We start from the raw sequence: 17,120 nt of genomic DNA, 5'->3' as shown, positions 1-17,120 counted from the left end.
TTTTATGTAATCGTTCCACTTTAAATTGCTACGAACGAATTCTCCTAGATATTTTGTGGATGTGACTGCTTCCAGTGATTGTTCTGCAATCGTGTAATAATAAAATAACGAGTTTTTCTATGTTTTTACTACGCAATAAGATACATTTGTTGATGTTAAAGGTCAACTGTCAATCCCAGTACCAAGTGTCGATCCTCTCCAAGTGTTTCTGCATCTCGCCACAATTCTCTAGCGTTACGACTTCTCTGTATACAACAAAGAGCATCATCAGCCGAAAGACTCACGGAACTTCCGGCGTTATCCACTAGGTCGTACATCTGTACTGAGAAACCCCGTGGTCCTATAACGCTTCCTTTGGGTACTCCCGAAGGTACTTTTAGGTCATAAGATCTCTCTCCGTTAGGAATGACACACTATGTTCTGTTTGCAGGTAACTTTTCAGTCGAATCACACGGCTGATCTGATATTCTTTTCACTCGATAGATGGCGGTGTGGAATTGTATGGAACGTCATTGGAAGTCGAAGAACAAAAAGGAACAACCTGGATGTCGGTATCTATTACTTTCTGTTTTTCACGGGCGAACAGAGAGAGCTGCGTTTCACACTCTCGTTGTTTTCGGAATCCATATTGATCTCTACAGAGGAGATTTTCGGTTTCCAAAACTTTCATAATACGCGAGCGTGGAACGGTTCCAAAATTCTACAACAGACTAATGTCAGTGATATAGGCCTATAGTTCAGTGTGTTTGTTTGACAACCAATCTTCAAAATAGGGATGACGCGCTTTTTTCAAATTACTAGCAGCTCCTCGGTCCTTCAGCGACCTACTGTAAAATGCGGATCGAAGAAGAGCAAGTTCTTTGGCATACTTTCTGAGGAACTGTACTGGTACCACATTAGGTGTAGTTATCTTTTCTCTGTTGAACGATTTTAGTTCAGTTTCTATCTCATGGTCACTTCTTTCGATATATGTCGTTTTGTCATTTTCGTCGATTTAAAGCGGAAGCCGAAGTACCGACTTCCTCAGTGAAACAGTTTTGGAAAAAAAAGTTTAGTATTTCGGTCTTCTCTTGTCATTCCCTGTTTCGATTCCATTATGGCCACGTAGTGTCTGAAAAAATGACTTCCAGCCGTTTACTGATTTAACGTAACACCAAAAAGTCTTACACTTTCCTGACAGATCGGTAGAAGAATTATCTTTTTGAATTCGTTGCATGCTTCACGCATACCTCTCCTTACCCTAATTTTGGCTTCGTCCACTTTCTATCTGTATGTAAAGCTTTGGCTACGCTTAAATTTGCAGTGGAGGTCTCTCTGGCTTCGGAACAGCTTTCTAAGCCGGCTGTTGACCCTTGGTGAGTCTTTCTCATCCAACTTTGCTCGGCGTATACCTGTCTAAGGCATATTGTACAATACTCTTGAAACGTTGCTCATTTAAGCTCATTTTCTGTCTTGGAAATGGATTTTTCATGTAGACCGCTCAAGTAACCTGAAATACGTTTTTTGTCTTCCAGTGTTACGTTTACGCGTCCTTACTGCTCACTAACCACGTATTGTGTAGTAGTCATTTCTACGGTTTCCTTTCATCAGCTTTGCTCTGTATGAGCTCCGTGTGACGTGTTGTATCCTCATATGTAAAGGAAGCAATTCCGCTGCATGTCCACAGACTGCACTGGTCATTATTTGTTTTACTAAAGCCTGTATTCGCGATATGTCGGAAAATACAGATTTTCAGAAGTATCGACGATATTTTTGAAGTGTGGCTATGAACTTGCACGAAAACCCTGAACAGTTCGAAAGTGTAGGTGTACACTTGTATCATAACCGGTGGAGGGGGCACCATTTTCGTTCTTTATAATTAAACACGTAAATGGCATATGTTTTGCTTTTAGACCCTTTGGAGCTCCTTACTGAGATTTACGTTCCACTTACTGGGATTCTTTCCACTCCCGAGTGCTTTAATGAGTACGAAAAAAAGGTATGAACGAATTTCGTATCTTTCATCATAAAAGCGGAAATAAGGATTAATGAGTAAAAGCAGCTGCCCCACGGCTTTCGTAAGCCGCCCAACGGTATTCTGGAATGAGATCTCGGCTGGACCCCGTTCCGCTTGCTCTGCTTTACCGGAGAAGCAGGGTGAGCACAAGCTTTATCGAAACCATAAATAGGACAAGGTCGCCTCATTCCTGAATGCTTGATGAAATCTGCGAAGGAAACTGACCGAGCTTCTTTGGAGCAAGTTTTCTTTGAAAGAGTGTCACAGCTATGCTTTCAGAAGTAATCACACAGTCAGTAATAGGAATAAGCCTGAAACTTTTTCCTCTGGCCCTGTGGTAATCTGTCAAGCATTGACAGCAGCGTTCGAGTCTGCGCTAGGCATATTCATTTGTTGCAGCACCAACGTTCATATGCATGGGACAGTAACATCCCATCATCAGCGTGCATATGGCGTAGACCAAGTGACAAAGTGGAGAGTGAGAGACGAGTTGTATGAAACTGCAGTATGGGGTAAGGTCAGGTAATTTGTCAGAGTAGGTAATTATGCAGTATTTTGCTATAAGCATGTTGTGATGAATCCCTGAAATTCAGAGTTTCATATTTCTGACAACAGCTAGCCTGTATAGTCTCTCTATTCTCGAGTTACGTTACATCTGTACATACCCCCAGTCAGTGAAACGTAGTGACAAAGTTACTGTTGTTGACATATCTCATAGTGGACGCAGCGTAGTGTATTCCTTCGTAGTTGTAAATCAATTTTAGAGTTCCGAGAAGCAAGTAATAAACGTTCTATTTGAACACAATAAGTGTTGTGAAACCTGTAGAGATACGTAAATAGTTTATTTATTTTGTGAAATATGTGAAGGTTCAAATGGCTCTGAGCACTAAGGGACTCAACTGCTGAGGTCATTAGTCCCCTAGAACTTAGAACTAGTTAAACCTAACTAACCTAAGGACATCACAAACATCCATGCCCGAAGCAGGATTCGAACCTGCGACCGTAGCGGTCTTGCGGTTCCAGACTGCAGCGCCTTTAACCGCACGGCCACTTCGGCCGGCTATGTGAAGGCAGGGACCAATTCTTGGTATTACGATAGTCGGACTCCATCTTGGTTCACTCATATGAATGACTTGCTGTTACATCAGTTTTGACGCTTTTCTGGAAGACGACCATTGCCCATATTTCCAGAATGAGGTTTTCACTCTGCAGCGGAGTGTGCACTGATATGAAACTTCCTGGCAGATTAAAACTGTGTGCCGGACCGAGACTCGAACTCGGGACCTTTGCCTTTTGCGGGCAAGTGCTCTACCAACTGAGCTACCCAAGGATGACTCACGCCCCGTCCTCACAGCTTTACTTCTGTCAGTACCTCGTCTCCTACCTTCCAAACTTAACAGAAGCTCTCCTGCGAACATTGCGGAACTAGCACTCCTGAAAGAAAGGTTATGGGGAGACATGGCTTAGCCACAGCCTAGGGGATGTTTCCAGAATGAGATTATCACTCTGCAGCTTTCTTTCAGGAGTGCTAGTTCTGCAAGGTTCGCAGGGGAGCTTCTGTTAAGTTTTGGAAGGTAGGAGACGAGGTACTGGCAGAAGTAAAGCTGTGAGGACGGGGCGTAAGTCGTGCTGGGGTAGCTCAGTTGGTAGTAAGAGACATATGGCATATAGTTAAGCAGAAATTAGCGATCGTTAACAGAACATCTCCAACCGTTTTCACCGCCGCAGATTTTCTGACTCCAGACGCAGTGCCATATCCTAATGCGAAAAGAAATGCTGTTAACTGGCTAAAATGGCACACAGTGCACTATATCTTGAAGGCAGAAAATAAAAGCAAAGAAGATTACTGGGTGTATCTAACGACTCAGCACCATCATCTCATGCGGACAAATGACTGCAAAAAAAATTACGCATGCTTCCTAAATAGAATCATGGTATAAAATTATACAGAGAACAATAACAGATTAAGATTGGTAAGGAATTCAGAGATGTCAGCCTTGCACGATTACAGATAACTGGAACCGGAATGTCTTCGATCCTTTCATGAGACACTACAGAAAAGAAATCAAGTCCGTGGCAAGACGCACCGGACTACATCCTCATGAAGAAATTAGGCATCAAATTTTATGTATTTTATTTTTTTAATCATCTTATGCCATACGCAGAGAAGTTTTAAGTTCTACAAAACGTTTTTCGAGGGGATGCAAGATTTTATGTTTTCCTTATGAAGATGAGAGACTTCACGTTTCAGTTTATTTTAATATACTTGGCTTTCCATTAGCAAGAGGAAGATTGATTACCTTTAATTAATATTAAGAAGAAAAATTCATTCTCATTTATGTTGGCTAAGGAAATTTAGGCATCCAGCTTACAGAAAAAAAATAAGAAGCCGAAATAAAAAAAAAATAAATAAAATAAAATAAAATAAAAATACAAAAAAGAAAAAGTGGCCGAGCACTCGCAAAAAGTAAGAAAAATGAGGATCTGGCATCAAAAACATAAAAAGCACATAAAATAAAAAAGTAAAAAAAAGTTGGTAGAAGGATGGACTCTTAATAATAATAATAATAATAAACGACAAAAGCAAAGAAGCTAGCCGAAGAAAGCAAAGCAAGGTGAGCGTTTGGAAGGGCTGTGAGGGGAGAAGGGAGGCCCTAAAAAAAAAAAATTAAAAAAAATTTGGTAGAGCACTTGCCCGCGAAAGGCAAAGGTCCCGAGTTCGAGTCTCGGTCCGGCACACAGTTTTAATCTGCCAGGAAGTTTCATTGCCCATATCATTGGAGGAAAGTATTTAGCACACGTAAGAGCAAACTAATTTGAATTTCAGATTATTGCCAGAGTACACAACCTACTATTGTTTGTTGTTGCTAAACTACCTTCCCTTACAACACAAGAACTATTGATTAAATACACAGCCAGTCAAACCATATTAACCATATTTTAAGCTTTTTATTCCAACGTGACCTCTAAGAAGACTTGGGAGAATAGGTGGAAGAGAGAGAGAGAGAGAGAGAGAGAGACAGAGAGAGAGTGAGAGTGAGAGAGAGAGACAGAGAGAGAGTGAGAGTGAGAGAGAGAGAGAGAGTTTTGACGTTTTTCTGGAAGACGGATATTGCAAATATTATTGAAGGAAATTATTTCACACTCGTAAGTACAAACTAATTTGTATTTCAGATTATTGGCAGATTACATAACCTACTGTTGTTTGTTGTTGCTGATGTACCTTCCCTTACAACAGAAGGACTATTTATTAAATACGCAGCCAATTAAACCATATTTTAAGCTGTTTCACTAATATATTTTTATTCCAACGTGGCCTCTAAGAAGACTTGTGAGAATAATAGGTGGAAAAGAGAGAGAGAGAGAGAGAGAGAGAGAGGGAGGGAGGGAGGGAGGGAGGAACGTGATAGAGTAGCAGCAATAAGGAGGAGGGCAAAGAGAATGGCGTGACTGATTGGGATATGAAAAGAGAAAGACGCGTAACTGGGAGAAGGTAAGATCATTTGCTTTATTGTTTGGGAGAGAAAAGTGGCCAGGTGTGTTTATTTTTTAGTGAAAATTACGAAGTTGGCAAAAGGAAGTGCTTAAACTTCTTAACTGCAACAGGGCACTGAATTGTGGACAGAGAGATATTTGTTCCAAAGGCCAAAGAAAATGAGCAGCGGCTTCCGAATGTTTGTATTTTGTGGATTAAGCACAGCTACCGTACTAGATAACTGAATCCTTCTGTTGCTATTATGACGACAAGTACTTGACTTCTGTGGAACTTGACTATTGGTCAGTTTCATACAGACTGATGAAATGTAGTCTTTTCGTCATGCCGATGGCGCTATATAGAGTCTGTCACCCTAAAGTCTTGCATTGGCGAGAGTGTAGTAAGGCCTCCCGGAAGAGGGACGGCTCATGTCAGGTGTTTTATTGCAATTAAATTCCTGTACGAGGTGTGGCTAGAAAAAAACCGCACTAGTACTGGTGAAACAATAAAACGAATGCAATAAGGCTGAAAGTCGCGTGGCCTGTCACGTGACTCTCGCTCCGCCTACTGCTCGAGTTTCATCTGCCTCCTGCACTCAGTCTGCCCGTGACGTCTGTTTTAAGTAGTTGACGTTTTGTCTGTGCGTCGGAAAATGTTGAGTGTACAGAAAGAACAGCGTGTTAACATCAAATTTTGTTTCAAACTAGGAAAATCTGCAAGTGAAACGTTTGTAATGTTACAACAAGTGTACGGCGATGATTGTTTATCGCGAACACAAGTGTTTGAGTGGTTTAAACGATTTAAAGATGGCCGCGAAGACACCAGTAATGACACTCGCACTGGCAGACCATTGTCAGCAAAAACTGATGCAAACATTGAAAAAATCTGTAAACTTGTTCGACACTTTCCTTGTCAACTCCTGTTAACTCAGACACTGCTCTGATTGTTAAACGGCGATCTTGTCGAACAAGTTTACCGATTTTTTCAATGTTTGCATCAGTTTTTGCTGACAATGGTCTGCCAGTGCGAGTGTCATCACTGGTGTCTTCGCGGCCATCTTTAAATCGTTTAAACCACTCAAACACTTGTGTTCGCGATAAACAATCATCGCCGTACACTTGTTGTAACATTACAAACGTTTCACTTGCAGATTTTCCTAGTTTGAAACAAAATTTGATGTTAACACGCTGTTCTTTCTGTACACTCAACATTTTCCGACGCACAGACAAAACGTCAACTACTTAAAACAGACGCCACGGGCAGACTGAGTGCAGGAGGCAGATGAAAGTCGAGCAGTAGGCGGAGCGTGAGTCACGTGACAGGCCACGCGACTTTCAGCCTTATTGCATTCGTTTTATTGTTTCACCAGTACTAGTCCGGTTTTTTTCCAGCCACACCTCGTATTTCTTACTTCATGTGCCACTGTAGATGGTGGGTTAGTGGAGAATTCACACATCTACATCTACATCTACATCTACATGGATTCTCTGAAAATCACACTGAAGTTCCTGGCAGAGGGTTCATCCTCCACAGTAATTCTCTATTATTCTAACCTTGCAGAGCGCAAGGAAAAAATGAACACCTATATCTTTCAATCTGAGCTCTAACTTCCCTTATTTTATGATGACGATCGTTTCTCCATATGTAAGTCGGCGTCAACGAAATATTCTTGCATTCGGAGGAGAAAGCTGGTCATTAGCAATAAAACCTTTTGCAACAGTGACTGTTTTTGTTTCTTTTTGGAAGATGTTAATAACTCAATTGTTTTATATGATGGGCTGTCTCCAACAAGAAAATGAATAAAAACCTTAAATGAACGTTTCAAATCATATTACATGAAAACATGATTGCACCAAAACGTATTTTGTTTAGTGAATTTGTTTAAAATGTATTAAGTGCAATTTAAAAATTAAGATGATGCATTCGTGCATCGGGAAATGATTTCAATCACGACTAATTCTGGTACATAATCTAAATACCTAGGTTCTACCGATGAGAATTTTGACATATTTCATTAGGTCACGAAGCGAATCGTTTTTCTTGCTTCCTGTAATTTAGTACGATTTGAAATGACGCTCGTCACATATGTGCTTGTTTTTTAGCAAATACTGCAGTGAATGAGGATACTACAGTTAAATGTGAAATACAGAAAGAGTCTGAGAGGCAGTTTGTCACATAGCAAATTCTCCTTAGCCGAGTCGGCTGGAACACGGAATCGGGCATCGCAGAACTGCAATTAGCGACAGGTAGCGTACTTACATCATGGCAGCAGAAGAAGGAAAAGATCCATGACGGGCGGGAAGGTCGGTTTCGTTCTTTCAAGTGTTTACAGTTTAATGAAAACTTCTTCCATACCACTTGAAGGGGAATGTTACTTGTACGTATTAAACCGGGGACCTAGAAACGATGGAGAGGCTTCATCCAGCCGTGGCCCTCAGTGGTTCACAACGCCACAACAGGCCAAGCAGTACACCCACCCCACCGCCGCCCCACACCGAACCAAGGGTTATTGTGCAGTTTGACCCCAGGAACGGGATGAATAGCTGATGATGGACAGCGTCCAGGTCTCGGAGGTCAAGACTCCAGCAAACCTACAGGGTGATGGCAGCGTCTGCGTCTCATCAGCATTGCCCCAGAAGTGCAGCTGGCAGCAGGAGTGTCCTTCAGCCGAACTCGTGGTTCCATAGAGGACTGGAAACAGCTAGGCGTGCCGAGAGTCGACATCCATGGCCTCCCCTCTAACTGGATAGCTGCAACTGACACAAAGGCCTAGTCTACGCACTGGGCACTCAGCAATCAGCTAGTTGTTAAGAAGGGTGAGATATTTCTTTTGGCGGTTCCCGTGCGCTCTGCGGCGGTTGGAATGGCTAAGACATCTTGTGTATCCTGGTTTTACCTTGCTGCCAGCTCTCTTAGTGACTTCACACTTTCGCAACTTAATCTTTCAGAGGCTGTGCTGCATCGGCTCATTAATACTTTGTTACGATGTATCTAGCCTCCATTACGAAACTCTGCTTTGTCACTAGTATAGCGGTATCTTTAGACTTCCTTGATGTCATTATGTTTCGCTTGCAGACTTGGGCGCTAGGTTGTTCCCCTGTGCTGCAGTAGCTTCCACGTTTGCCGCAACTCGCTCAACATTTCTCCCTAGTTGGCGGTCTACTGGTCATTGACACAGGGGTTCGGTTACTGGGAGCTGCCAAGGTAGAACTTGGACGAATTTATAGTGTCCGGCGGGTACACTATTTTGCGACGCAACAGCAACTTGCTTTCCCCCAGTCTTAAGGACCGCAGAATGACCTTATCTGTGCTAGTGTTTGCACAGTGGTGAGTGAGGACGGCTCAGTGACGGGTGGTGAGACTCTGGCGCTGAGCGGCATCTGTAGGTAAGTGCAGCGGATGCGATTGCGCGAGGTCTCCTTCTGTTCTTGAGAGGATGGAATTTGGTTCCTGTTCTGTCGCGCTCCTGTCACTGTCATTTTTACTTACTTGATTTCATGAAGTCATGGTCACGCTTGGGGTTGTTGTTACGCCTCATAGTTTAAATTCAACATAAGTATCACCAGCTTTCCGTTCCTCACTAGGTCACAATTTGACTCGTTCTGTCACCAGTATTTGCAATAGTGGTCAGCAGTTAGCAGAGAAGCATGTTCCTCAGGTTTGTCTGCAAGGTATGCAAGAGACTACCATTTTGCCCTTCCTATTCGTAACTATTTCTTGATTTTCCTCTCCATATGAGTGTATTAACGATATCTTTACAGAGTCATTGTGTTAGGGGTACTGCTCGATGCCATGCAATGTGTTGGAAGCCATTCATTGTTTGTCAACTTGTGTTGGTATACCAATTGCAAGTTTTAAATGTATCTTAAGAAATAAATTTCATCTGAAATTGAATCTCCCATCACTAATGCAAAAGCAATCCATCACTTTTCCCCCGTGTCAGATTCCACCACCTGCTTGCTAGAAGCTGTTTCCGTTGCGCGGCATTAGCTTATTATTATTTGGGCCGTAATCTGATTACTCATCTTAATCACCGAAGCAGCAGGCCAAGAAACTGATGTGGTAGTGAATGCAGAGGCAATGAGCTAATTCCCAGATTAAATTTAATATTCATTTGACCAAGCAATAACTTTTCACTTAGCCTACCTCGCTAGAACCTATTTTAAACATATAAGATAACCAACAGATGTACCAGGATGTGTACTAAAAACATAACAGTAAACTTTCTTATGTCGCAAGGTACAGGGTGGCTGATGCATACGGGAGCCGCTGAAACAGTCACAGAGCGTGGTTGTTACGTTACTTGTCTGACCTCAACCAGCTTAGGCTAGTTAGGTCAGACAAACTACGTAGCTTTGGCATCGTCTAATAGGTGCATGTTGCAGTCATAACGCTCACAAGCATTCATGGTTAGCTCTAACTATGTACAGTTTTCAGCACTCATGCCATGCTGGATTAGGCCTGCACTGCAATCGTAAAGCTCCAGCCCAACGAGTGACTGAAAAAGGTACGTTTCCCATCCAGTGTAAATATCTTCCGAAACTTCAGACGACCACAGGGGCAAACAAAACTCTTCCTATAAGTGGCGACAATGTATTCATTTATTTGAAGTGCTCATCTTACAAGACTACACCCACGTTCTTCACCATTTTCTGATACGGTAGTGGAATAGCGTCGACAAGAATAGAAAGCTTCTTGGCGGAATTTGGAATTAATTAATTTTATGATTGAATTAACGTTAAGGTGTCACATTGTATTTTTTAAATGTCTTCCCTTTGGCCGGCCGAGGTGCCGAGCGGTTCTAGGCGCTACAGTCTGGAACCGCGCGGCCGCTACGGTCGCAGGTTCGAATCCTGCCTCGGGCATGGATGTGTGTGGTGTCCTTAGGTTAGTTAGGTTTAAGTAGTTCTAAGTTCTAGGGGACTGATGCCCTCAGAAGTTAAGTCCCATAGTGCTCAGACCCATTTGAACCATTTTTTATCTTCCCTTTTCACGCTAGGTAGAACGATTTATTATCGTACTGGTAAGCTCTTTGCGCTGTGGGGGAGTAGCCATGTATGTGAAAAACGGCATCCCATTTGAGTCAATACAAAAAGTTAGTTATATGTGGTGACTTCAACATTAATTGTATAAGTGATTGTGCAAGGAAAAGGATGCTGGTAGACCTCCTTAATTCATATAATCTTTTGCAAACTGTATTCTTTCCAACGAGAGTGCAAGGGAACAGTAGAACAACCATAGACAACATTTTTGTTCATTCCTCATTACTAGAAGGGCATTCTGTTAGCAAAAAGGCGAATGGCCTTTCAGATCATGATGCACAAATTTTAACTCTAAAAGATTTTTGTGCTGCAACACATGTTAAATATAGTTATCAACTGTTTAGGAAAGCTGATCCAGTTGCTGTAGAGACCTTTGTAAACCTGATCAAGGAACAAGAGTAGCAAGATGTTTATAGCGCTGATACAGTAGTTGTTGTTGTTGTGGTCTTCAGTCCTGAGACTGGTTTGATGCAGCTCTCCATGCTACTCTATCCTGTGCAAGCTTTTTCATCTCCCAGTACCTACTGCAACCTACATCCTTCTGAATCTGCTTAGTGTATTCATCTCTTGGTCTCCCTCTACGATTTTTACCTGATACAGTAGATGATAAATATAATGCTTTTCTCAAGACTTTTCTTGTGCTCTTTGAAAGTTGCTTTCCGTTAGAGCGTTCAAAACAGCACAAACAGGCAGCCTGGGTTGATGACTAGAGGAATAAGAATATCTTGTAGAACAAGTTTGGTTTTAGGGATAAGAATATCTTGTAGAACAAACGTTAGAAAGAGGCTAAATCTAAATGCAGCAGCCCATTACAAACAGTATTGTAAGGTGCTTAAAAATGTTATTAGGAAGGTAAAAATGTATGTGGTATGCAGATAGAATAGCTAAGTCTCAGGATAAAATTAAAACCATATGGTCGGTCGTAAAGGAAGTGGCTGGTCTGCAGAGACAGGTCGAGGATATAGAATCTGTGCGTAGTGGGAATGTCCGTGTTACTGATAAGTCACGTATATGTACAGTATTTAATAATCACTTTCTGAATATAGCAGATGAACTAAATAGAAACCTAGTCCCAACAGGGAATCACATAGCGCTCTTAGAAAAAAGTGTTCCGAGACTGTTATCTGAAATGCTCCTCCATGATACTGACAAGAACTCTCATGGATATGACGGGGTATCTAGCAGAATACTGAAATATTGTTCTATGTATGTTAGCCCAGTACTTAGCCATATCTGTACCTTTTCCTTTAGGAGTGGTCGGTTTCCTGACCGATTAAAGTACTCGGTAGCGAAGCCACTTTATAAAAAGAGAGACAGGGATAATGTTGACAATTTTAGACCTATTTCTATGCCATCGGTGTTTGCTAAAGTTATCGAGAAGGTAGTATTGTGGTGTCACCGCCAGACACCACACTTGCTAGGTGGTAGCTTAAATCGGCCGCGGTCCATTAGTACATGTCGGACCCGCGTGTCGCCACTGTCAGGATCGCAGATCGAGCGCCACCACACGGTAGGTCTCGAGAGACTGACTAGCAATCGCCCCAGTTGTACGACGACTTTGCTAGCGACTACACTGACGAAGCCTTTCTCTCATTTGCCGAGAGACAGTTAGAATAGCCTTCAGCTACGTCCATGTCTACGACCTAGCAAGGCGGCATTAGCCTTAGATAGCTTGTATCTAAAGAGTCTCACTTGTATCGCCACAATCTCCAGATGTCTCATCAAGAACGATGTATACAAAGGATGGATTAAAAGTTAAGTATTCCAGGAGCTACGTACTTTTCTTTATAGCTTTCATTACGTATCCTGTTTCAGACCTCACTCCATCCTTCGTGAGTTAGCGCGTGCATCTTGGCCGCCTCTTTCAATTAGTGTGCGTAGTGTTGGCAAGTCTGCCGACACTACAAGTATATACAAGGTTACAGGAGCATTTAAATTCACATAATTTGCTGTCAAATGTACAGTTTGGTTTTAGAAATGGTTTAACAACTGAAAATGCTATATTCTCTTTTCTCTGTGAGGTCTTGGACGGATTAAATAAAAGGTTGCGAACGCTAGGTGTTTTCTTTGATTTAACGAAGGCTTTTGACTGTGTTGACCACAAAATATTACTGCAGAAGTTGGACCATTATGGAGTAAGAGGAGTAATTTACAATTGGTTCGCTTCTTACTTTAAGAACAGAAAGCAGAAGGTAATTCTCCGCAATATTGAAAGTGGTAGTGATGTTCAGTCCCAGTGGGACACTGTTAAGTGGGGCGTTCCCCAAGAGTCGGTGCTGGGGCCACTGCTGTTTCTTATTTATATAAATGATATGCCTTCTAGTATTACAGGTGATTCAAAAATATTTCTGTTTGCTGATGACACCAGCTTGGTAGCGAAGGATATTGTGTGTAATATTGAAACAGTATCAAATAATGTAGTTCATGAAATAAGTTTGTGGCTTGTGGAAAATAATTTGATGCTAAATCACAGTAAAACTCAGTTTTTACAGTTTCTCACTCACAATTCAACAAGAACCGATATTTTGATCAGACAGAATGGGCATATTATAAGCGAGACGGAACAGTTCAAGTTCCTAGGCGTTCGGATAGACAATAAGCTGTTGTGGAAACCCCACGTCCAGGATCTTGTTCAGAAACTAAATGCTGCTTTATTTACCATTAGAACAGTATCAGAAATAAGTGACAGTTCAACACGAAAAGTAGTCTACTTCGCTTATTTTCATACACTTATGTCGTATGGTATTATTTTTTGGGATAATTCTTCTGATTCAAAAAGGGTATTTTTGGCTCAAAAACGGGCTGTTAGAGCTATATGTGGTGTAAGTTCGAGAACGTGTTGTCGACCCTTATTCAATAGTCTGGGAATTCTGACATTGCCCTCACAGTATATATTTTCTTTAATGTCGTTTGTTGTTAGCAATATTAGCCTATTCCCAAGAGTTAGCAGCTTTTCACTCAGTTAATACTAGGCAGAAATCAAATCTGCATGTGGAATGCACTTCCTTGGCTCTTGTGCAGAAAGGAGTGCAATATTCTGCTGCATCCATTTTCAATAAGCTACCGCAAGAACTCAGAAATCTTAGCAGTAGCCCAAACTCTTTTAAGTAAACTGAAGAGTTTCCTCATGGCTCACTCCTTCTATTCTGTCGAGGAGCTCTGGAAGAGCTAAAAAATTAAGCAAATTCCAGTGTCACATTGTTGATTTTCTTTATTTAAACTTAAGACTTATCGCCTGAATATGTTTCTTATATTTCATTTTATCTGTTTCTACTATCGTGTTATAATTCCATGTATTGACTCGTTCCATGACTTCTCCTTAATTTGGTCCCACGGAACAATAAATAAATAAATAAAATAAGCCTATTCAGGAGAATAGACAGTGTAAACCGGCGAGCGGTCTTGTAAAGGTGATCGCAAGTGGCTAATAATTGTGCCACCACAAAAGTGAAGATTTTATATTATGTTTGTCAAGAGATAAACAACTAAGAGTGTAACTGAATGAAAATCCGATTTATTGGTTCAAATGGCTATGAGAACTATGGGACTTAACATCTGAGGTCGTCAGTCCCCTAGACTTAGAACTACTTAATTTGCGACCCAGCCGGGAATCGAACCCGTCTGTCGCGCTGACCTCTCAGCTACCGGGGGCGGACACCCAACGAGTGGAAGTATACCTTCTACTTAAACCTAACTAACCTGAGGACATCACACACCCACAGCAGCCGGCTTCCGATTTATTGTGACACGTATACAACTCATAGACAACTCGGAGGTAACTCAAGGACAACTCGAAGTTGGCAGGTTGCTGCTTTTTGGCAGTGCGGCATCCTAAATACCCAACTAATAATTTCGTGTGACTAGGGCCTCCCGTCGGGCAGACCGTTCGTCTGGTGCAAGTCTTTCGATTTGACGCTACTTCGGCGACTTGCGCGTCGATGGAGATGAAATGATGATGATTACGACAACACAACACTTAGTCCCTGGGCGGAGAAAATTTGCGACCCAGCCGGGAATCGAACCCGTCTGTCGCGCTGACCTCTCAGCTACCGGGGGCGGACACCCAACGAGTGGAAGTATACCTTCACGCTTTAGTTCAGCGCACGTGACTGGCGCTGTAAAGTAGTCCGACCAAGTTGGCATCCGCTGGCAGAGATAGCACCATCTGTGAACCTGGTCGGAACTATGTTGTGATTACACTACTTACGTCTACTGTCAGGCTGCCCAGCAGACATACACTGAAAAGCCAAAGAAACTGGTACAACTGCCTAATATAGTGTAGGGCCCCCGCGAGCACGAAGAAGTGTCGCAACACGACGTAGCATGGGCTCGACTAATGTCTGAAATAGTACTGGAGGGAACTGACACCATGAGTCCTGCAGGGCTGTCCATAAATCCGTAAGTGTACGAGGGGGTAGAGATCTCTTCTGAACGGCACGTTGTAAGGCATCCCAGATATGCCCATTAATGTCCATGTCTGGGGCGTTTGGTGGCCATCGGAAGTGTTTAAACTCAGAAGAGTGTTCCTGGAACCACTCTGTAGCAATTCTGGACGTGTGGTGTGTCGCACTGTCCTGCTGGAATGGTCCAAGTTCGTCGGAATGCACAATGGACATGAATGGACGCAGGTGATCAGACAGAATGCTTACGCAGATGTCTCCTGTCAGAGCCGTATCTGGACGTATAGGGGTCCTATATCACACCATTACAGAGCCTCCACCAGCTTGAACAATTCCCCGCTGACATACATGGTCCATGGATTCATGAGGTTGTCTCCATACCCGCACACTTCCATCCGCTAGATACAATATGAAACGAGACTCATCCGACCAGGCAACATGTTTCCAGTCATCAATGTCGGCGTTGACGGGCCCAGGCGAGGCGTAACGCTTTGTGTCGTGGAGTCATCAATAATACACGAGAGGGCCTTCGGCTCCGAAAGCCCATATCGATGATGTTTCGTTGAATAGTTCGCACGCTGACATTTGTTGATCACCCGGAACTGACATCTGTAGCAGTTTGCGGAAGGTTGCAGTTCTGTCACGTTGAACGAGTCTCTTCAGTCATCGTTGGTCAAGTTCTTGCATGATTTTTTTTCGGCCGCAGCGATGTCTGAGATCTGTTACTTTACAGGATTCCTGACATTCACGGTACACCCGTGAAATGGTCGTACGGGAAAATCCCCGCTTCATCGCTACCTCGGAGGTGCTGTGTCCCATCACTCGTGCGCCGACTATAACACCACGTTCAAACTCACTTAAATCTTGATATCCTGCCATTGTAGCAGCAGTGACCGAGCTAACAACTGCGACAGACACTTGTGGTCTTGTATTGGCATTACCGAGCGGAGAGCCGTGTTCTGCCTGTTTACATATCGCTGTCTTTGAATACGCATGCCTATACCAGTGTAGAAAACCAGGCGGAAGTCGTCGGGCTAGAACCGGATATGGCCCCAGTTCCGGTAAATATACTGATGCGCAGTCATATGCTGTAAACAAGTGCCTTTATTGAAAACGTAACCTTTTTTATACAAAATGTCACATACACTACTTTCGTACACATAAATGATAGGTACTTAACTTAACTTGATTTTTAGATTCTTTTTTAGGCTCTAGACCAGGTACAAAAGAATACCTAGGTAAAACCGATTTGCGCCTTCATACATCTTATTTTCGACTTTACACTGTCTCTCCAACGTTGGCAACTCTTTAGCTTTACTTAGTTAAGTGGATTGCTGTGATTTATTAAACTGTACTTGAATCATACCCTCGAATACAAAATTGCCCCAAATTATTACTACAAGCATACGTACATTCTCAAGAGCGCGTTGCTCTTCAAAGTATGTTTCAGATGCCGAACCATCTTCAGTAATTTGTTGTATTCTAAAATAAACTCTATACACACGTTACAACGTGTTTTTTAGAAAATTAACTACTTCTTAATGACAGAATGGGACCAAAGAGGAAAATTCTTAGCATATGGATCGAAAGAACCATGTTCCCCTTCTTAGCCATAAGCAAATTACACATTAAAGGCCTTAACAAATTCTGTCTTCCATCTACATGTTCTCCCAAATACAGGAAATGTAAGTTTGACATTCCTGCGCCTCCATGTTCTCCGTCTGCCAGGCATTGGCCTCATCCTCCTCCTCCGACGATAAATCATTCGTCTCCGGCGTATCAATGGACTCACAGATACAAAGAGTCCGCATTAGTATGTTTGATGATTAATACACAGGGTTTTTCCATAGTTTTGCGTTTTATTTTATGAGAAACTTAGTACGCACCCCGGTCTCAGCAGCAAAATGTGTGTGACTCTGTGCCCCAAAGGAAGGTGTGTTTTCACTGACGCCCTTTGTGTCAGCCCCTGAGACCCTTTGGGGTCTATACTGAGCGGCGGTGTGTTTGAACTATTTTCCTCGGTCACCCATCAGAAAATCGCGTAATTTCAACATAGGACGCACTGTATAAATAAAAATCCCTCGTCTATTTGCATCATGCCGCTTTTGTTCTTAGTCAACTGATGAGTCCTCAAAATTCAAGTGAAAGATACTACAAATCCTCTTGCTATAACAACGTGTACGTATTTTGAAGGAGAAACGTATATT

Source organism: Schistocerca nitens, chromosome 4, assembly GCF_023898315.1.
Source record: "Schistocerca nitens isolate TAMUIC-IGC-003100 chromosome 4, iqSchNite1.1, whole genome shotgun sequence".
NCBI classification, from domain to species: domain Eukaryota; kingdom Metazoa; phylum Arthropoda; class Insecta; order Orthoptera; family Acrididae; genus Schistocerca; species Schistocerca nitens.
This window is presented reverse-complemented; position numbering follows the sequence as displayed.